Source organism: Stegodyphus dumicola, chromosome 1, assembly GCF_044657685.1.
Source record: "Stegodyphus dumicola isolate Sdum_Otavi_A_Nest chromosome 1, ASM4465768v1".
Taxonomy (NCBI): Eukaryota; Metazoa; Arthropoda; class Arachnida; order Araneae; family Eresidae; genus Stegodyphus; species Stegodyphus dumicola.
Genome location: NC_140768.1, coordinates 251216394 through 251239250, shown reverse-complemented (window position 1 = coordinate 251239250; position 22857 = coordinate 251216394). Strand labels below are relative to the sequence as shown.

Here is a 22857-nt window from a genome sequence, read left to right as displayed (position 1 = left end):
CATTTGACATTTATATTAAAATTTTCCATTTTCTCTTTCCACTACAAGGCTTATTCATTCCAGAATATATATAAATTTTGATATGCAGCTAATGCTGAAGTGAAGAATTTTACAAATAGGAGTGTAAGGTATTGGTTTGCTACCGCTGCACTGCCGAACGAAAGACTCTTGGCTATGATAAAGCTATTCTTGCTGGGTACTGCATTAGACGGAGACTGGATTCTGTTTGCTAAAATTCTGTCGCCAGCTAAGAAATCTTGCAGTCTTTGCATAGATTAGATTTAATTTCGTGTCTTTATTTCTATTATGAACGGAAACTTTCTGTGTTGAATCCAGTTCCAAGGTGGCTTCTAGCTTGGTGCTTGTAAATTCTAATTTAAGTACTCATAAGTGATAAAGTAAAATAAACCAAAAGTCTTTTAATTCTGTTATCCATTTGCTTGATAGTTAGCTATCCTGGTGGTACTATTTCACTGCATGAATCAGATGTAGCATCTCATCGAAGTCAAAATTTTTATCAGCTAAGTAGTTGGAACTCACACAAGTTTTACAAAATCAGCATTCACAAAAGAAAAATACACTTCAAATATCTGTCTTTGTGTATATATATATAAATATATATATATATATATATATATAATCTTTTCATATATATGTAAAAGTTTTGCTCTTGTATTTCGTTAGATAAATTGCAATAGATGGAAGATAAATCTGTACACTTCTTTAATTTTTGCGATTTGGTTTAATGGTGATTTAACAATAATTTATATTACAATTGTTTTTATGCAAGACCCGGTCAGTCTGCCATGAGGAGCGTGGAGTAAACTGTATGTTTTATTGAAATGCTTTCTTTTAGCCTAAAGGGACGGTAGCTAAAAAGGGCCATTAGTCTCAAAGCAACATTTTGTGGCGTTTCATTATAAAGGGTGAATCACTTTTTAAATTGTTCCCATCAAATATTATCGCCTGAACTATATTTTAAGAAATAAAATAATTTAGAATCTGCATGAAAGTATGTATGTAACTCGTACTGTGAAAAAACGACAGTAGCTAGAGTCATCAAATTTTGAATAACGATCCTCCACCCGAGCATGGGCACATGAAAGCCCGAAATGTGAATTTATAATTTATTTTATTATCTATTTCATATTTTATAAAACTTTAACGAATTTTCGATTAATACACTCAACGATTTCAAACCAAGCAAGGGTAACACTGCACACACACACACACACACACAAAAAAAAAAAAAAAAAAGAAAAGAAAAAAGGAACACTTATTTCCAGAGTGCGAGGCTGTCTATCGGAAATGCTAAACATATGCTGTTTTTAAATATTTTGTTATATTGGTGTTAAACTGAATTTTATGTGGCTTAAGTGCGAAGAACATTATAATAAATAAAGGTAACACACAAAACGTCAAAAATGCCCCTTTAGGCATAATATAAATCTGAAAGTTTTCAGAATTTTTTTTTTGTTAAATTATTTTCCAGCGTGCACCTCGAACAGGGCTGGTCTGATGTTTCTCCCCTTCAAAGTCTCTCTTTAGCCCCTTTCTTCTGTCTCTATTCACGTTCTTCTCACAAGATCTTATCTACCCATAGATTAAAATCTAAATGTGCTTCGTTGCGTTTAATATTCCTATTCGATGAGGATATTAACTAACATTATATTCTATTAGTAAATGAATTGTTTCATTTTGATAATAATCAGAAATAACACAGTTGAGAAATGATAAACATTTATTTACATTTAGCTTCTAGAGCTTAGTTGGAAAACAGGCATAATCTTAAAGGCAAGTTTCTAGAAAGTAGAAGCAGACGAATCTTAAAATTTTTCGAACCCGAATCCTAAAGGGTTTATAATTTCTTAGATTCCATGAGTCCACAAATCTATCGAATCTTACATGTAACAACAAGGGGAAATAATAATATATCACATAATAATATATAGTAAAAGGAAAATAATTTAGTAATAAAATATTTAATGTTAAAGCAAAATTCGAAACCCCTGTTTAATACAAAACAAATATAAATTAAGTGTTCAGTTTTCTCAATATAATTTGAGAATGCACCTAAATAGCTGTTCTCTTGCTCAGCACATTTTAAATTCCAGAAAGGTTAGAGTGGTGAGAATTACTGCAAGAATTAATAAAGAAAAAAATAAACATAAATACTAAATTTTCCCCCAAACATTAAAAGAAATAAAAAAATTTATTATTATTATTATTATTATTATTATTATTATTATTATTATTATTATTATTATTATTATTATTATTATGATTATGATTATGAGTATGAGTATGAGTATGAGTATTATTATTATTATTATTATTATTATTATTATTATTATTATTATTATTATTATTATTAGTAGTAGTAGTAGTAGTAGTAGTAGTAGTAGTAGTAGTAGTAGTATTAGTATTAGTATTAGTATTAGTATTATTATTATTATTATTATTATTATTATTATTATTATTATTATTATTATTATTATTATTATCATTATTATTATTATCATCATCATTATTATTATTATTATTATTACTATTAATAATATTATTTTTATTATTATTATTATTATTATTATTATTATTATTATTATTATTATTATTATTGTTATTATTATTATTATTATTATTATTATTATTATTAGTAGTAGTAGTAGTAGTAGTAGTAGTAGTAGTAGTAGTAGTAGTATTAGTATTAGTATTAGTATTAGTATTAGTATTAGTATTAGTATTAGTATTATTATTATTATTATTATTATTATTATTATTATTATTATTATTATTATTATTATTATTATTATTATTATTATCATTATTATTATTATCATCATCATCATTATTATTATTATTATTATTATTATTATTATTAGTCCAAAGGGATTTGAATCCCGAAGGACTATTAGTTTCGTTTTGCCATTTTGCGTCGGACGGATAAATGTCGGTTCACTTTTCAAACTGTTGCCATAAAATGTTAGAGTCCTGCATTATATTTGAAGAAATTAAATAATGATAATCTGCGTAAATGTATGTATATTTCTCACATTGTCATAAAATAACGGTACATAGAGTCATCGAATTTTGAATAACGTAATCCTCCAACGAATATGAGCATGTGGAAGACCAAATTTGAAATTTGTTTTATGATCGATTTCCTATTTTTTAAAACTTTGACGAATTTTTGAGTAACAAACTCAAGGATTTCAAAGCGAGCAATGGCAACGTTGTGCAGAAAAAGCATTTTTATCTCCAGCGCGTGAGTCTCTGTATCGGAAATTCTAAAGATATGCTCGTTTTAAAACTATTTTGCGATATTGCTCTTGCACTGGATCTTATGGTTTAAGTGCGAGGAACATGATATTTAATAAAGAAAGGTAACACACAAAATGTTAAAAAACACCCCTTTGGACGTAATTTAAAATCTGAAACATTTCAGATTTTATTATTATTATTATTATTATTATTATTATTATTATTATTATTTGTATTCATTAAGTTCTATCTAGCTTCAAAAAATACAAAAAATCGATTTTTTTAATAAACGCACTTAACTAAATATTTATAAAATTGACCTTTTTAAAATTTTGATTTAGAATTTTAGCGGTTTTTAGTCAGTAGCTCAGCAACAAAGTAATTACATAAATTCAACTTATCGTTTACAAAACGTTTTGCAAAATTCTTGCTATTAAAAGATATCTTTTCTAACAAAACGTTATTTCATTTCTGATTAAAATTTATGTCCTTTTTAAGAAACTTCTGCCATTGGACTCTAAAATGCTTCTAGTCTTATTCTTTACTTAAGCAGCATACCCACTCTGTCATTCCTTCGTAAGAAAGAAAGGCTTTCATTTTCCATGTAAGGTTTCTGTCTGCAGCACATTTTCGTATTTGAGAAAAATCCATTTAATGTTCGAGGTTTGAGAATTTGTAATTTGTAAGAACCTTTGCCATTAGGTTATTTTTTTTAATCTTTTATATGCACGAAATTTACTTTTCTGTTCTTTCAGCTAGGGTAAATATTTTCTTTATACGTCTGAGCACTACATCAGAATTCAGCCAATCAGCGGCGATAATGTCTGAAATGAGACATACATTTTCTTCAGATCTTCTGATTATACCACTAAATTTTCATCTCTTCTTCTTTCATCATAATTAAATGATTCATTTTATTCGAAATTATTTTTGATGCAGGCTCGAGAATTTTTCTGAGTTTTTGTTGCTTTGTTCTTTCTAAGTATTCTTTGGCTTTCTAGCGATATTTTATTTTGCTACGAACATTCTCGTAACTAGCAATCATTTAATCTACAAAAGAACAGAGTAGTTATATTCTCTTTTAAATAAGCAAGTGTAATTCTTCTACTCTCTACTTAATGAAACGATTAGAATTTTGACCCTTACCGACATTAGTCCTAATCCGTCTCCTTTACTGAAAACGGATAGAATTTCTCTTACAGTTTGGTGCATTTCCATTTTTGCCTTCAATAGCTTTTTAATTTTTTGCATTCAATAGTGCAATATCGGAGTAATATTTTGAAACGATCATAACTTAGCTGGCATTACATAAATCGAACAAGTAAAATACTAGCCTTTTAAGTACCGAATTCTCATCTGAACTTTCCCACTTAAAAAATGCGTTTTAATCGCAGCGGTGGGGTGACTGAAGTTATTTGACAATGCCTCAAACACATAAAAATATCATGAAAACGGTAACACAGAAATTCACTGAAAGCGTAGCATGCAAAATTCACACAAACTAAAAAATATAATACAGTTCAGTTACTTGAGACTTATCCCAATATACATGTGAGTACAAAGCACAGTGCTTTCAAGAGCTAGGATAATGATAAAAAATGTTGTAACGCGCAAGCATAGAGAACAGGAAAGTTTTCTTTTACCAAGTGAAAGTTTTCTCTCTAATTAACGAGAGTGTTTTATTTTATTTACCGTTTCAAATCTTTACAGAACATTCCCTGGTAGTTTCGAAATGATGTGCAACATTTTCATGATAATTATCGATAATAAAGTTCATAAGAAAATTTTATTATATTATTAAGTAATGTATATAGGACACATTAACGATAATATATATTAAGCATTAAATAAAATTGATATTTTGACAAAATATATAACAATAAGTGATATTTCAACGGGATGTTTTAAAAATAATATTGAAATTTAATAAATATATAATGCGACTGCTATTTAACAAGGTACAAAAAAGTACTGCTATCAAAATTTCTAAATTAACAAACAGAAATATTTTTAAAGAAGTTTACCTGTGTGAACAAACATAAGCCATGCATTAAGAAATCATACAAAATCTTTCAAATATTTCCTTCCCTCATATGAAATCTTTTAAAACATTAGAAAGTTATCTTCAGTACTCTAGTATTCAGCGGATTTAGATAACCAAGAATATTTATTATAATCGCAATTCACTTTAAAGACTCCAACAACAGACATGATTCTCATCCCATCAGATGATCTAAAATTCGCAATGGTTAAGATTAAGAGAAATAATTTGTTTTAGGCATGGTTCAGCCTAAACCTATTGACAGGTCCCAACTGTACTCTCTATGAGGTCTAGGGAATATGCGTAATAGTTTATTAACCTAAATATTACTCAAAATTGTCCCTTGAATAATTATTTGCACTTTTGTTTGAAGATGTTAAATAACTTATAAGGTATTTTCTTCTTCTTTTCCGCATGTCTTTGTGGTGTAACAGTTGCACACTCGGCGCGAATACAAGGGGTCGAGGGTTCGAGTCCCAGCGAGGGTACTGCATATATTTTTATGCCTCCAGCTTTAGAAAATTATATAAAAAAATAATGAATCTATAAACAGAATACCTGATGAATGCCTAAAAGTTTGCCTTTTTGAGTATACAGTAATTCTTATACATCCTTCAGTGAAATAGTTTGAAGAATAAGTTTTAATTTAAAGTTTAGCAATCAGAATTTTGTAAACTGTTATCAGCAATACAAAGACATTCAACAAAAATCATTGATATCAGTACACAATGTGAATTGCAATTTTAACAGTTTATGCGATTTGTAACTAAGCTTTATTTCTCACAGCAGTGATTAAATTTTAAAGAAGCATCATAAATTAAGCTCATGCATTTGCTCGTTACATTTTTAGACAGTTTACAGAGGAAGATTTCAACTCACAAGAGATGAAATGCGTTATAAACAAAGATAGCTGCATAAACTTTTGACGTTATTCACTGACATATCTTTCATGAAGAGCGAATGAAGCAATGTGTAGCTTATGAGTCAGTTTAAAACAATGGTAGTTGATATGATACGTGCGTGAAAACGAGAGCTTATTCTCATTCTCAGAGATTAAATCAGAGACCCAATTTCAAAAGATTGACTTTAAATCAGAGTAAGTAGCGTTACTTTATTTTACAACTTTAATGCAATTCTCGGCAGGTCCATTATTTAAATTGCCTTCAGTTCTATTAAATTCATTAGAGTTTTCGGATATCTGATTACTGTTTATGCTTTCCATAATCCCATTCGTATCCTTTCAACTATCCAGTCTTTCCTCTCTGATTGGAATGTTTCATTAAGCTCTAAACATTTTAAAACCGGTCAATTTGCATTAAGGAATTCCATAACGTTGTTACGACATTTAATGTCCCTGCGGATTTTGGATGCTTTCTCTTACCTCTGAGCTCTCTTTGAAATCTCTAGAGAATTTAGATGTTGATTTCTTCTTTGCTGTGAGTATAGGCTGATTTCATAGAATAATTCCAAGCAATGTTCATAAGTCGCTTTAATCGGGTAAACTGTAAATGAATTTCCCTTCAACATGCTCAGTTTATGCTGTGAAGAAATAGCATTCTACCTAGAGAGATGAACTAATTTGTTGATAGTTTCCATGACAGTAATATACACTAATTTTAGTTTCCTTATTGCTATAAGAGTTTAAGTACTTACACAGCAAATAAACTCTCTTACATTCAATTTACAGCCTTTTCATTTACATAAATTAATTTACTGTTTGACCCACATGTATCAGAAAAACTTACTAAAGAAACTAAAACTTACTAACTTAACGTAAATACTAAAACTAAGTGGATAAAAATGACCTGAAAGTAAATTTTCAGTTTGTTTTAAACAAATTCTCATTTTCGTCAGATACAAGTATAAGTGGAAGAGAGTCCAGTGCATTGTCAATCATTAGCCACCAGGTTACACTTTTATCTGCAAACTACTTAAGCCAAAGGCTATTGGGAGCATCCACAATGGACGGTCAACCAAGCGCAAGTCAGCAGCAGTTGGCAGAGGTGCGACTTCCAGAATCCAGAGGGCGCTATAGGAATGACTATCTCCTATATTCGTTTAATTCAAAAAGATGTTAAATTATTTTAACTTATATATTGGTACACTATTACTTGGTACACTAATATCAAATAGTAATAGGTCAAAATATTGCTACTTACTAGAACTATTATATTGGGAAATATAATTTTGTAGGATTTTTTAATTCTATTTATTTTATCTGTGATTATTTCCTACTTTGAAAAGAAAGAAAGTAAAGAAATATCATTTTTAAATAATAGAAAATAATTCTATGGAAACTAAGTTAACTACGAAAATTTTATCGAACGCAATAAGTATCTGACAAGTTTGGAAATGAAGCAGTACGTTTTTGGAAGGTCGTTAAAGCTTCTGACAAGAAGTTTTAACAAAGTATTGAATTCGTTATCATTTCCACCGGACTAGATTACAAAGATTTTCGAAAGATTCCTCAATGTTGTAACTGAAATAACAAAAATGACGATAAAAAGAAAATCTTTTTTGAATAAGGAAAAGAATCAAACTGAAGTATATATATATATATTTTTTTATCTTAGTTTTTGTTTAAAAAGACGAATTGTATTGAAACCTCCCATGGTGACCATATTCTGTAGACCACCTTAATTGAAAATTTCTAAATAACTAATTTCTAATTTCTAGTTTTCTATTAGAAAAGAAATAAATATTATCGATTTTGAAAAGCAATTCTGTAAAACTACCACCTCTGAAGATAAGAAAATTTATCTGGAAACGTGGGGGATGATCTTAAGAAGAATACAGTGTATCTTTGTTTCGTTCAGTGAGGGTAAAAATATTAAAATAAGTTACATACTGCCCCCATAGCATACTGCCCCAAAACATCCTCAGGATGTCCTATTTAAGTCGCAATATCCCGGGACATACTTAGGATGTCCTAAGGATGTTTATTCTCAGATGTCCTGAGGAGATCGTAATTTAACATCCTGAGGATGTCTTATTTAAGTCGTTATGTCCCGGGATATGACAGGATGTCCTGAAGATGTTGATTCTCAGATGTCCTGAGGAGTTCATCAATTTCACATCCTGAGAACATTCATTCTGCATTGTCCGGAGGACTTTCGTTGTCAAACATTTTGAGGATATTTGTTCTCAAATTTACCAGTTTTAATTTTTTGACATTGCACATCTGAAACTTGCACATTATTTTATTTTTCATATGTATTTTACTAAGTTGTTTCTAAATGCTGTACATTAAAAATATTGATATGATTGATGATTTATTCTTGTTATTTTGTTATTAATTTTAACTGCTATTTTTTTCGACGTTTTTAAAAATTTATTTAGTGATGGAAAAGATTTTTTTCAATGGATTAGCATTTTCTAGAATATTTGCAAAATTCTAGATAACATATATTTTTTTTATAAAAAATGTATAAATTACATGTATAATTACTTACAGATTACAAACCCTACTACAAATATAGGTAAAATTAGATATATATATATTTAATTACGGAAACGAATTTTTTTTTAAATTTGGGTATAGAGACATTAGGTATTTTTTTGGAAGCAGGAAACATGAAAAATTAGCAACTGCCTTCGCCGGGAACCGAAGAACGGACCTCTGGAATACCGGCCCAGTGTGCAGAACCACTACACCACGAAGACACGCTAGGTGTGGTGGTGGTGTATTTAATTATGCCAAAGCACACTAGGGCTATCTGCCTATGGGGAGGGATGTCTTCGTGGAGGACTTTCTAAGGGAAACTGGTTCGTATACACGTTACACGTGGGGAAAACCACGAAAACACCCATGCAGCCAGCCCGTTCGCGGGATTCGAACCTCGGATCGCACTACCAGGGTTCAGCGACTTTACCGCTCGGCCGCTGGTGGGTCGAAGACACGCTAAAAAAGCGGGAGAAATACCTTATATTACTTCTCTTTTTAAAGGCCGACATTTTTTTTAAGGGGATCCAATCACTAAATCCTGGGTGTGGATATACCTCATCCAACACCTTTTTAGTTCGGGCGCCACTGTAGAGACATTAGGATTTTTTGGGAAGCCGTAGAGATGAAAAATTAGCAACCGCCTTCGCCGTGAATCGAACCACGGACCTCTGAAATACCGGCCCAGCGTGCAGAACTATTACACCACGAAGGCACGCTAGGAGAGCGGGAGAAATACCTCATAAGGAAAATTTTTTTCCTCTAATTACAGGACAGAAAATGTTTTTCAATCGCGCGATCTGTTATTGATATTGAATTACAGTCGTGCGATAATTTCGCAGTAAAGATACATCTCTGATGACTATCCGAGATTCTAGAAACGTTGGTCTTATATAGAGATGGTCGTCTTATAGAAATAATGCTTAATATCAATATTTATTTATAATCTCAGAACTATTGGTCACTTTCAGAAGTGGTCGTTTGAGAGGCGATATTCTATATATTTATTTACTGATACTCTCAGATTCCAAAATTTGTTTATATTCTCAGAAATATTGGATGGAAGGTGGTCGTCCCATACATGCAAAATTTTACATTTCATTAAAAATGAATTCGGCATTATTTAACTATTTCCCTATTAATTAATTAATTATATAAAGAAAAAATTAGGAAATAGTACTGTTTATTACGGAATAGTGTAGGAAGTTCTACAGAACTATATTCTTTCGCGTCATTGCACATTGTATCCGGCAAACTACTAGTTCCTCGTATTCTTCCGCAAATCCGTAAACATCTGTCTGATTTGAAACGAAATCCAAAATGGCTGCGCCATGTGGTTAACTTGTATGGATATTTTTTGTTGCATGAAAGGTAAGTTCATTTGCAATACTTGTATGTTTACTTTTTTTGCTTTTCGAATTTATGTCATTTTGACAGTTAAATGTTTCACAGCTTTATGAATTCAATTGTTACCATTCTGTCGTGTATCTCAATGGCTGGCTGTCTTTTCAAATATCTAATTTGCCCTGCTATCCAAATGTTTATGATTGAATTTTTTTTAGTCTAATTTATGCATTCAGTTTCAAAATAATATGTGTGATCAGATTGCTTATTATTTTATTGCAGCAATAAATTTATGTTAAATAGTTTGAACAATTGTATAAAAATAAGAGTTTGCATTGTTTTGTCCAAAATATGTATGGTTGAAACATTATCTTAATCTAGTTTGTAATTCAAGTTTTTTTTGGGGGTACTGTTCTGTTATTGGGACCAGAATCGGAAATGTATGAACCTGTGTTCGTAAGTATGTGCATAGATGTGTATATGTTGAATATTTTATATATAATTTTTGTTGAATCTTGCAAGTTGCCTAACATTCAGAATTATTACTACCGAATTTTACTGATAGGTTTTTTCGAGTTGACATAATCTGTCTGATAAATAAAATAAACTGGTGTTTAAATTATATGCATTTCTCTTGATGTTTCATTGAAAGTGAGATGGAAATATAAATGCTATCCAGAAAAGTGAATTCTTTTTGCCTGAAATAACAAACTGTACTAAATGATTAATGTTTATATCATTTTAGAAATGTCAATATTAAAGTTTCTCCCCCTTCTCTTCTTTGATTTTGAAATAATTTATAATAAAATAATATATGCATAAGTGTAATTAATGTAAAGTGTCATTCAATAATATAATTTATTTTTACTGATATTTTTATATTTCTTATCTGGGTTTTCTTTTGGTGTTAGAAGGAGGAAGAGACTGTAATGTTTTAATTAAGGAAATAATTAAAACATTACAGTCTTCTAAATAACACAGTTACAGTAATGTTTATTAAAGCAATCAGTACTGTGCGATTGCCAGTGATTGAATAATGTTAAAATGCATTGTTCATAAGAAAATTTGCTTATCTTTGTGTTATAGATTTTATTTTGACACAAGCTGAAATTTGAATTATTGGAAGCACTTTGAAAACCCGAATTATTTCCTGAATCATTAATCAAGCCAATATATAACATACAAATTTTCATACAAAATTATTTCTTTGAGCATATTATAAAGAGCTCATTTAATTTTATTATTTGTACAAATTTTAGACAAAAGTAGCATGTAACAGTTAAAAGATTTATTGAAGCCTACTTGTTACTTGTGGTAACAAAGAAGTGTAAAAGATATTGCCACATTAGCGAACATGACGATCATTGATGCTTAGTTTAGTAATTTAATAATACATTGAGAAATGCTGGGAACTTTCAGAAGTAGACATTTCGGAAATGATGGGCTTGATAAGAAATTTACATGGTTTTATTATTTATTCTTTAGTTAAGAATGGATTTTAGATGTTCATGTGAAAGAATTCTGTTTAATTATATGTGAAAGAATTGTTAAAGTTTGGCATTTAAAAAAATGAATTAATAATATGCAATTATCTTTTTATTATACATATATTACTATATATTTCTAATGCGCTATGTAAATGTCAGTGCTAAACAATTGAGATACCATTGTCAGGGCAATCTTTTCTTATACATGAAAAATTCTGATATTTTCTTATCATCTGCCCTCACAGCTTCAACTTATGCTAAAACAGCAAGAGTATGCACACGATAATAGCAAACTATGAATATGCATACCACACACATGTATTTACATGCTTTATATTTAATCTTTATTTCTGAATAGTATTCCATTGGATGAAAAATATGTTAATATTGACCCAATATATATATTTTTGTGTGTGTGCATCCTAAAATTTCTTGTTTCTTATAAAGTGCTTATTTGAATTACTACTTGTGAACAGAGCAGTAGATATGAACCATAAACTAACCATTTTGCCAATTTTCACAGCTTTGCAGATAGTCAGAAAGCACCAAAATTTGTAATAATGTTAAGTTTAAATGATGTTCTATACTTTTGTGTTAATTTTTCTATTCTATTAATTCTATTACTGTGTTATCAAACTTTCTGCAGGAATTTCAACTGGTTAAGATGTTATTACCATGTGGAGAAAAATTTGGTTTTCAAGCTAGAAAAAATTGCAGTGGAAGGATTTTGTAGAAGGTCAGTCAAACTGGTTTTAGTTAATTATAATTTAATTTTGGGTGAAGAATTCTCAAATTTATTTATCATAAGTGTCTAAAGGTCATCATAAGTGTCTAAAGGTATCATAAGTGTCTAAATTAAATTCTGCTTGTTTTTGAAATTTTTCATGACATTCATTCTTTGATTATTATTATTTTTTTTTAATTTACTAACTTATGTCCAGGCACATAATGTTGCATTTAATGCCATACCTTAAATATTGTAAAATGTTAAAATAATACATTTCATTTAAAAATGTGGTTGTGACAGTAAATTTTCTGTTACATTTAATCATATCTATAAACATTAGTATACATCATTTTTCAATAACCTGTATATTATTTTGTGTATTTCTTTTACATCCAAGATCTGGCATATGACTTGCTTTTCAAACTGATAACACGGTTTAATAATGTAATCTAATGGTTAAAGTTTACTATGGAATGGGCCAAATTTAATAAATTATTCTTTGATAGAAATTTATTCATGTGTTCAGTGTGTCTCATCTCTTTAAATTGCTAAAGTAAATTTTATGTACTTGCATTTAGGAATTTTGACTTTATCAGAGTAATTTTGTTTCAGTTATTATAACATGCAAGGGAAAAAATTCATTCATAGCTCCGTATTTAAAATTAGTTAATTAAAGTCCTTAATAAAGAGGGACGTTTTGTTGTTTTTAATGTCAATAGAGTTTAATTCAAAAATATGCCACATTAAGGGTTACTTTTTAACCTAATTTAAAATTTTCATTACTTTAACATGTCCAATAATGGTTATTTTAACTCCGATATTGTAATAATATCAAAATTCCTTACTTTTTGATAGGTAATCCAAATGTAAAACAAGAAAAGAAAAAATTAAAATCTAGAAGTATATTTATTTCATGCCTCTAACAAATAAAAACAACACAAGCACTTTTTACTGTCTATCTGCATAGTGTGGCATGTCCCGTAAGACTGAGATTTGTATGGTCAAATCCATGTTTCAGTTAAAGGAAAATGCATGCACAGTCTTCTGATTTTCCCTTCGATTTAGGATTCTGTATATACTAGCATAAGAAATATATTAGTTAATGCAGTGTTATACATCAATATTTATAGACAATTATTGTGGCTATGTTTATTATAATTTTGTTCACTGTAATGACTGGAGTGCCTAAACCACCATGCTGTGTAAACAAAACTTAAATCTTCATCTCTGCATACTGCCCCACTAGTGTTTAAACCACTGAAATGGTGATTATGGTAGAACATCTTTGGTAAAAATTTACTCTACTGTAACCCTTGGCGAATCGTTTCTTTTTTTTATATCAAGATCGTCACCTGAGAGGATCGGCACCAATTTCAAGGTGGCCGCTACACAAAACCAAAATAAGAAGTCAAAGACATACACAAATTCTGTGTATATGTACACATTGACTTATTAAAACAGAGAACTGCACAAACTGGGCATTGTGCACTGCCTTAACTTTGTCCATGTACACATTGATCTATTTTCACTTTAAGAAAATCAGAAAGTTAAAAATATCAGTTACCAGAAAAAATTCGCCACTCTCTTAACACACAGACAACCAAAAATACACAAACAGAGAGGAATAAGTTACCAAAAATACATATTTCCTAACATAAAAACATTAAACAACAAATCTTCTAACAAAAATTAAAACACAGAGACAAAAAAATAAATGAAACGTCATTTTTTTAACATACCTTTTTTTCACATGCATATGTTTAGGCTTATGTTATGCAAATTTTTCGTCTCTTAGTCACCTCAGACATACTCAAACGATGGTACCCACACCAAAATAATAAATAGCATGTTCAAAATACAAGACCATACCACTTCCGTGCAACCAAACACAGCAATTGAAAAGAATGGTAAGAACCAAAAACCTGGGACCGTACAAAAGGTTTACTATTAAAAAAAGTAGCCCAAAACTAAATTTATCACAACACGTTGGCAATATTTGCAGAAATAACTCCTTTTTATTGACAAAAAAAAAGTTTTTTTTTTTTTTTTTTTTTTTTTTTTTTCCCAAAGGCTACTTTTGCCAACATTATCAACATTAGGGTTACCGAAAATCTTATTTGACGCAATGGGCTTCCACATTTCACAAACAACCAATACCACTTTGCGATTTTTTTTCAGACAGAAACCAAGGTGTACCATACAGTAAAGATTAGCCACATCTTCATTTACTACTGTTACAAGTACTTCTTTGGTAAATTTCTGCGGTTAAGTTCAAAAGTTTAAAATTGCATTAACATGATCAGATTCAGAGTCATAGCTAGGGTTTTCAGCGCTCAGGGACAACTGAAGATTTCGTGCCCCCTACTGCTTGCCAAGGATGGAAAACATTTAATTCTAAAATGTTCTAACATCAATTTGGCGCCCCTTGGATTCTGTGCCTGGGGACAGATGCCCCCCTCTAGCTACGCCCCTGATCAGATTTTATTTTCTGCACGTAGCTAACAATTACTTATGTGTTGTCAGATAAATGTTACCAGATGCATTTAATTATGTTTTACTTGCCAATCTCATGAGACAAGTTTTTTTTGCTCCTGCAAGACTTTACTTTGTGTTGCAAAATAAATTCATTCTCACTATTTTTGGACTTGCCTACACATTAAATTTAAAATAGTTTTATGAATAGGTAAGATGTGATTATCATAATTTTGTTTCTCTCTTTATCTTGGCAACTTTATATGTTGATTCAGTATCCAGGTTACCTACCAGTGGCTGATTGATAAAACTGCTCATATGTTCAGCTGGTGGTTTGAGTTTATTTTCTGACATAAAAAATTTTAAAAGGCATCTCCCATGTTTATTTTACTATAATCGAAAAATCAAATAATTGCTATTCTGTTTATAGGTACTAAATGTTAAAATATTTTAAATGCTTCCTTTAATTTGCATTCTAATAGTCATTTGTTTAAATTTAATTATGAATTATATTCACATATAGTAATTGTGAGTGTTTTTTTTATTGTAGGTGCTGTGAAAGGCAATGACAGAGATCCAATTTATCAAGAGTTCTTATATACTACATAAGAATACATGGATATAAGATTGTTTTTCATGAATTCAAATAAAATGTGATAAATTTGATTAATAAAAACTATTTTGAATTTTGAAAAGTGTTTTTCCTCTGTTAATCATAATATAGTGCCATAAATTTCTGAATGTGTTTATTTTTCATCCAAATAAATAGCTTTACAAAAATTTGTCATATTAATAGATATTGCATAATTTAGCATTATTATAAACATTTATTATAGCAGATTTAGCTGAACTACGTTTTTAGTCTCTCTGCAGATGAAGTCACAAAGGTAAGTGGTTAGATATTTTTCTGTATTCCCCATTAAGTAATTTTATCTAATAAATTACCATTACTTATATACTAAAGGTGAAAGAATAAGCTTTCCTTGAAGATACAAAAATTTGCAGATATTTCAAAAAATTGGTGTACGTAAAAAAGTTCTTAAATTGCCACATATACGAAACTAAAAATGTTAGATATGAAATAGTTCAGAAATATAAATATTTTCACTATTTTTTAACTATAATTCACTGCATTTGTTATATATAATCACAGTTTAAGGTAGCAGTGCTTTTCTCACTGTGATTTCTCATGTATTTTGATTCATAAATACACGTACATAAATCCACGTATTTTGATTTCTCTTTTGAGACCGAATAAAAAATGAACTAAACATTCTCGTTGACATTGAGAGTTGAATAAAAGCTCACCTCAAAATAAAATGAATTAATAAATTTATGGAAAATTTTACATAGCATATATTGAGCAGAAAGAGTAAACTGAATATACTTAATGGAATTAATAATTGGTAGAGTTTATTGCAGAATAAAATGCCTTAATTGCATGGTAAACAGTAGATCTTTTGAAGTTTTTCTATGTTGCGTAAAATGCAGATTTAAATTTTTGATATTGATTGTCATATAAATGGCAATTACTGTTTTATTTTGCTCTGAAATGAATGGTTAGTAATAAAATTCTGGATGAGACAACCTTTAACATGCGCTAGAATTTACAAAGTTTATTTAATTTGGTGCTGATTTCAATGGGTAAATTTCATTTTACTGAATTTTGCATAAAATAATACCAATGAACCATTGCAAATTATATTCAGAACTTTTTTTTTTTAATCTAAAAGGGCTATTAGTTTTGAAATGTGACTTCATATCGTCAGTCATAAACTTGTTTCGCTTTTCATTCAAGTCTTGCCATTTGGCAAAATTTAACATATTTACCTTTAAAATCTAATATATTATTGACTAACAAGCCAAGCTATTTAAAAGCATTACACACAGTTCTTAACAATGCTTTTTTTAATTTTTAATCTGATTGATTTAAAATGCATTTAATTCATGATATATCTAATTGAAAACATTTTAATATTTCTACATAATTACATGATATATTTCTTCATTTTTCAAATATATAGAAGATATATAACTTTTCTGGTTTCTGGTAATTAACATAATTACATGATATATTTCTTCATTTTTCAAATATATAGAAGATATATAACTTTCTGGTATCTTATAAAATGTTTTGCTATTTCCACTGCCCCATCTGTATTGATAATCTATGCATTCATAAACTTTTAGCCTCTTTGAGTGACTGCTAAAATCTGAGGCCTTTCAGATTTTTTTTTTAATTGTGTGAGCAGAAAGATAGAATTGTAGAAGAGCTTCTTGAGTTACCTTTTGAATGATATAAAGAATTGTTAACATAATGTCAGATTTTTACAACTAAATATTAAATATATAAAAAAGCCTGCAGCATTCTCATGTTACGAAAACATATTTATTTATTCTGAGGCTAGGAATTGATTTAGTTTTAAAAATACAATTTATTCCTTTTAACAATTTCCCAACAATGTCATCAAAACACTATAAATTCCTTACATGTTTTAAAGAAAGATGATTCATTTATATAAAGATTATTAAATGGCTAATTTTATTATTCAATTTTTAATACAAATTAACTGAAATTAGAAACTGATTTTGTAAAATAATTTAATTATGAATAATTCAATTTGGGGGCTATTGGATGTTTAAAAATGATCAAAAGATTTTTAATATCTTAAAAATAAAAGCAAAATTTTCAGTTTTAATATTTTGTATTAATAATTCACTTTGATTTCCTTGCTCAGTTTTAATATATTCACAAATTCAGATTTAAAAACAAAATAAGTTGTATAAATATTTTCAACATTTCTGATTTTTCCATAGTAACCATAATAGAAGGATTTGAGACTATCTTTGTAAAAAAAGTAGGTTTTAGATCATCACACCTTCACATACTTTCACTGTAATTTTCCTCTGTATATATACTGGGATGTGACACTAAGCAGTTGAGAGTATGTATTTAAGAGGTTAAAGGGATATTGTAACTAGTGTTTCAAATCCTGATAACATCCCTTACGCTGTCGGTGGGACGTAGATAGGATGTCCTAAGGATATACTGGGATGTGACAAGCGCTCAGGAGGAAATTGGGATATTACGGGATGTCCTGAGGATGTAGTAAGTAGGACTTTAAATCCTAATAACATCCCATACGCTGTCGATGGGACATAGATAGGATGTTTTTAGGATATAATGGGATGTGCTTAGGAGGTTTGTGGGATGTCCTGAGGATGTAGTAAGTGGGAGTTCATATCCTAATAACATCCCGCACGCTGTCGATGGGACTTGGTTAGGATGTCCTGAGGATATCCCGGGATGTGACATTAAGCACTCGGGAGGAGGAGTTTAGGAGGTTCGCGGGATATTAGGGGATGTACTGAGGATGTGCGCATATCCCGCGAGCAACATCCCGATGTTTCTGTGCAATGTGGGGCTTAGTTTAGTAAATTAATGACCTATATTGCTTCGTTTGGTTTGGTGTGTATGTAATTATGGCAAAGTATGCACGGGCTATCTGCCTATGGGAAGGAATAATTTCGTGGATAATTATCTAAGGGAAACTGGCTCGTACACACCTTAAATATGAAAGAAAACCACGAAAATGCCATCCAGATCAGCCCGTTCGCCTGAAATCGAGCCCAGGTCGGAACTACCAGTATTTAGCGACTTTACTGTTCGGTAGATTGGGATCCTCTATGCTGCTTCGAATGATATATTTAGTTTTATATGATTAAATTAATTTAAGTATGCGCATATATTTTACCCGCTTTCATCATTACTTAAATTAAATTTTACACAATTATCTTTATTTTTAGGTGAATATTACTAGAACATAAAATAGCTCTTGTTCTATTAATTCCATTAAGAACATATAAACTGATGTATGAAAAGCCTCTTGTATTAAATAATGCATATCTCCGTGCTTTTTCACATAATAAAAATGCACAGATTTTGATAATCTAAAGTAATCTTTATTTAAGTAAACTGCAGTACTTCACCTGAACTCACATGCACTACTCAACAAATTCTCATACCTTCAACCTCCCACAAATCATAGAAAACAGTGTTAAGATTAAGTTCATTACACTGCATCTTGTAATTGTTCGTAATTGAAGTTAGACTAACGCTAATGTGTTCTAAATAATATGCTCTAGTTGTTTCTTCAGCTTTTCCTAAAATTAACTTGCAATCTGTCTGTATAAACAGGACTTACAGTTTAATAATTAAGTTACAATTTTAAATTTCCATTATGATATGCTAACTAATTATTATGATTTAGATCCTTACTGTCAATTTTCCTGCCTCTTTCCGTACCAGAATGCAAATGAAGCGTGTCTCCCCTCTTCAAACTACGTTACCAGGTTTCTGCTAGCTTAAAAAATACATTATTCGGCTTTGCATTATTGCTCCCGTCATTTAAATTGTTATGCCGTTGAGAAATTTGAGCCAACTTCATGTTAATTAATTTATGTAGTCCTTGGCTACTAAGTTTTAAATCTTGAAACTGAGTATTACTTGTTGTAAGTTCCATCGCCTTAAATGGTGGCTGATTTGCAAGCACAAGAAGTGCAGTTTATGTTCATATTCTAATTTTTAAATAAAGTTTTGTTTCTAAACCTTCTTAAGACTTTGCAAGTCTTTTCAGACATAGAGATAATTCGCTCTAAGTATGTTATTAATCTGGGCTTTCTTTAGGCTCCCATAGACTACCAAAAATCTATAAATGATATATTATTAATTATTGTACAACTAGCTTATAAATTATATTGATTCCTAATTTGTTAGATTATTAATATATAAAATTGCCATTTGCTGGTGACATTAATTTTCGCAAGGAGTGTCTATAAACTACTTTATCTATGTGGTTTTATAATGAAACAGAAGCAAATCATATCACAGGTTGAACTAAAGTCCTTTCATCATTTTGAAGCTCAGCTATAAAAATGCCATTTCAAAATTTACACTGGTCATCAAAATCAAAGGATAATGGCAGAAACAAAATGCAAATGATACCTAATGAAAAGGTATTAATAGAAATTTATACAAAAACATAAGTTGCAATGTTTGGCAGTTGATTAGTCGCAAAGTATTGAAATTAGAACCAAATTTTGGAAATTGGAAAATGGTGAAAAATTTAAATCACCTCCTCTAGAAAACATTTTTCTTTAATGTATGTTGTATGGAACGGGATATTTTACGAACGGAACGTATATTTTACGGAACGGAACGAAACGGGATATTTTACGAACAAAATGGAAGGCAAATTGTATGTTCTTTCCTCTCTTCAGATCAAAACTCGTCTAGAATCACTGTTCAGGCTATATCTGAATTCGTCAGTAAACAATACCCGGGCTCAGTGATCTTGGCTTTATTGAATTTGATGTTGGCACCAGTTTAAACGGGCCCCTCTGAAAACTGTGTAGAGACATTAGGTTATTTCGAAGGAGGAAAGATTGAAAAATGAGCGATTCCCTCGATGGTACTCGAACCTAGGATGTCTCGAATAAGTGCCGAGCGTGCTGGCCATTATACCACGAAGCGTGCTAAGAAGGCGGGCGAAATACCTTATATACTTCCCCTTTCAAAGGGCGGCTGGATATTAAGGCGCCTAGTTTCCAAATCCTGGTGGTGGAAAATCATCATCCACCACCTTTTTTCAGTTTGAGTGCCACTGTAGAGACATTATGTTATTTCGAAGGAGCAAAGATTGAACAATGAGCAGTGCCCTCGCCGGAACTCGAATGCGCGCCGAGCGTGCTGGTCATTACACCACGCAGGCATGCAAGGCGGGAGAAATACCTAAGAGCTGAAGTGAGTGGGACACAAAATCGTTAGTTTTCTCGCTTACAGTCCAATCTCGTTAAGCCTTTGTGCAGCAGTAGAACGGTTAATTCGAGGTCTTGTCGCAGCCTGAACTTCTAAAACCAAATCACTTGCGGTCGCTTCGCGGTTTTTTCGAGCTGACAGCCAGAGAAAATTGTTGCTCTTTGTCGCCCTTGACTGTATTGTCTATCCACAGATCCTCTGCTTAAAAAACATGTCCAAACTCTTAATATGAGACTCTGAGAGATATTCAAATCTTGGACGACCTTCATTTCTATTTGACTGCCGTCGATTCTGTGAACTATTCGCCACTTTTGACGTTCACTTAAATGACGCGTTTGAACCATAATTATTGAATCCTGACCACTTTCAAAAATCACATTCACTATAAACAACACTACAGACAGGAATTCCAATGTGCGTTCATTGCACACCACATTGTCATTCACCTAATTTGCATATTTAGGTCACTAACATATGCTTGGAAGTGCAGTTTTTTGTTCAAATGTATTCAATTAACGTAAATAATTATAGCTTTGGTTGTAACATAAACTTAGTGAGCGTATTTTTTCTCTTTATTCTTTAATTTTCATGACCAGTGTATATTCCTAAATAACAGACATTTGAATTATGTAATTAAGCATTGTTCCCTTACAATAAACGTGACAAAATGACAGCCCCAGATGTCAAGACAATATGTAAATGCTATAAATAGGGATCTAGCTTTTTGTAGTGTAATGAATTACCAATGCTATTTTAAAAGTTAGCTTTCTCAATGTGGAGACCGAGCACAAAAGTGCATAGAATTTCCTGCAGGCAGTTTCATTTATAGAGATTACAAATATGTGGAGAACGGTTTCAGATGAATGAAAAAGAAGAAACTGCGTAGAAAAAACTTTTATTGAAAGCAGTCATACATTAAAAGCCCTAAAGGTTATTTTAAGAATAATAACAGAATGTATCTTATTTCCGAGCCATTAAACATTCATCCTTCATTACATGAAGTTGTTTTCGCAGAAATATTTATCTTCGGACTAGCACACAGGCTTTATGATATGTCCCCAAGCCAATATTTACAAAAATGCTGGAAAATATATGCAGGGAAGTTTGAATAAATGTGAAAGTTATGAGGCAGTATATTCATAAAAAAAACTAAGAAAATTAAAAATGGTGAATAACGGACTTGCAAAATATGAAGATAGGTTTAAATAAAAGCGATAATAACTAAAAAGATATTTATTTAACATATACTGATGCACTGATTTGAAAATTAATGCACTTAACATATTGCCTTATAATAAATGATAAAAACAATATTAGGTTTTTAATGTAAACTTGTATCTAAAAGGCAAATAAAATATCTCCATCCTAAAATTCTAATCATAATAGAGTGTTTGCGAATTCTTTGATATTTTAACAAAAGTAGATAAATATTTTTTTGGCCTTTGATTATCCAACACATCTAGTATGTTAATTACGTATGTAAAATATTTCTAAAGGCCGAAACTTACATAAATATTCATAAATATATGACAATTACAGAAAAATCAAGATTAGGAATAAATTAAATGAAACCAGCGTAAACACAAAGGTTCAATTATTTTTCTATTTTAGTTTTTAGTAAAGTGCAGATTTTATTAAATCCAAATGTTATATACAGGGACGTTACTCCTATTAAAAACTTTAGATTTTAATTTATGTGTACCATTTTTGTCTTTGTTTATTAAATTTTGCTTTTCTCCATTTAGAAGTCTAGATGGGAAATTCCCTAAAGTCCTTTACATATTATTCAACGCATAATATATTATTGCTGAAACAAAAGCCATTTTTACCTAAATATTACTGTATGTTGTCAAGATATTTCAAAAGTAGAAAGGAGGAAAAGCCATATGTATATTCCAAACAGTGATGCTTTGGAAAACCTGCAAAGATCTAAAGCGATTTGTAAAACGCAGCAGAAAATTCAGTATTATTATTTATTAGCTCCTAATATCGTACAGAAACAGCTCTCAAATTATACTCTAAGCAAAAAAATTATGAATATTCTGTGTTCTACAAAAATCATTAAACATTATTTCTTTTAAAAGAGATAAGTAATTTTAAAATCATGCTTCTACATTATCGTAACATATGCTCTAAATAATTAATAGCACTTTAAGAACGTTAATTTTTGATTATTTTTAAATGAGCGAATTATGGCTCTTTATCGTCACAATGTAGTAAAAATAACACGAACTATTTTTAAAACATCATTTATATGTAGGTATG

The 22857-nt window shown here is 30.2% G+C and overlaps 1 protein-coding gene and 1 long non-coding RNA gene across 2 annotated transcripts in view; one reads left to right on the top strand and one right to left on the bottom strand.

The window, feature by feature from the left end:
- The window catches only part of LOC118192439 (tachykinin-like peptides receptor 99D), a 434504-nt gene that overhangs the window by 314661 nt on the left and 96986 nt on the right, over positions 1-22857 (bottom strand). The window lies entirely within an intron of this gene.
- Positions 10052-15469, top strand: LOC146999532 (uncharacterized). Its single transcript, XR_015039798.1, has 3 exons — positions 10052-10115; positions 12222-12311; positions 15325-15469. It is a non-coding gene; the product is annotated as an uncharacterized LOC146999532 (long non-coding RNA).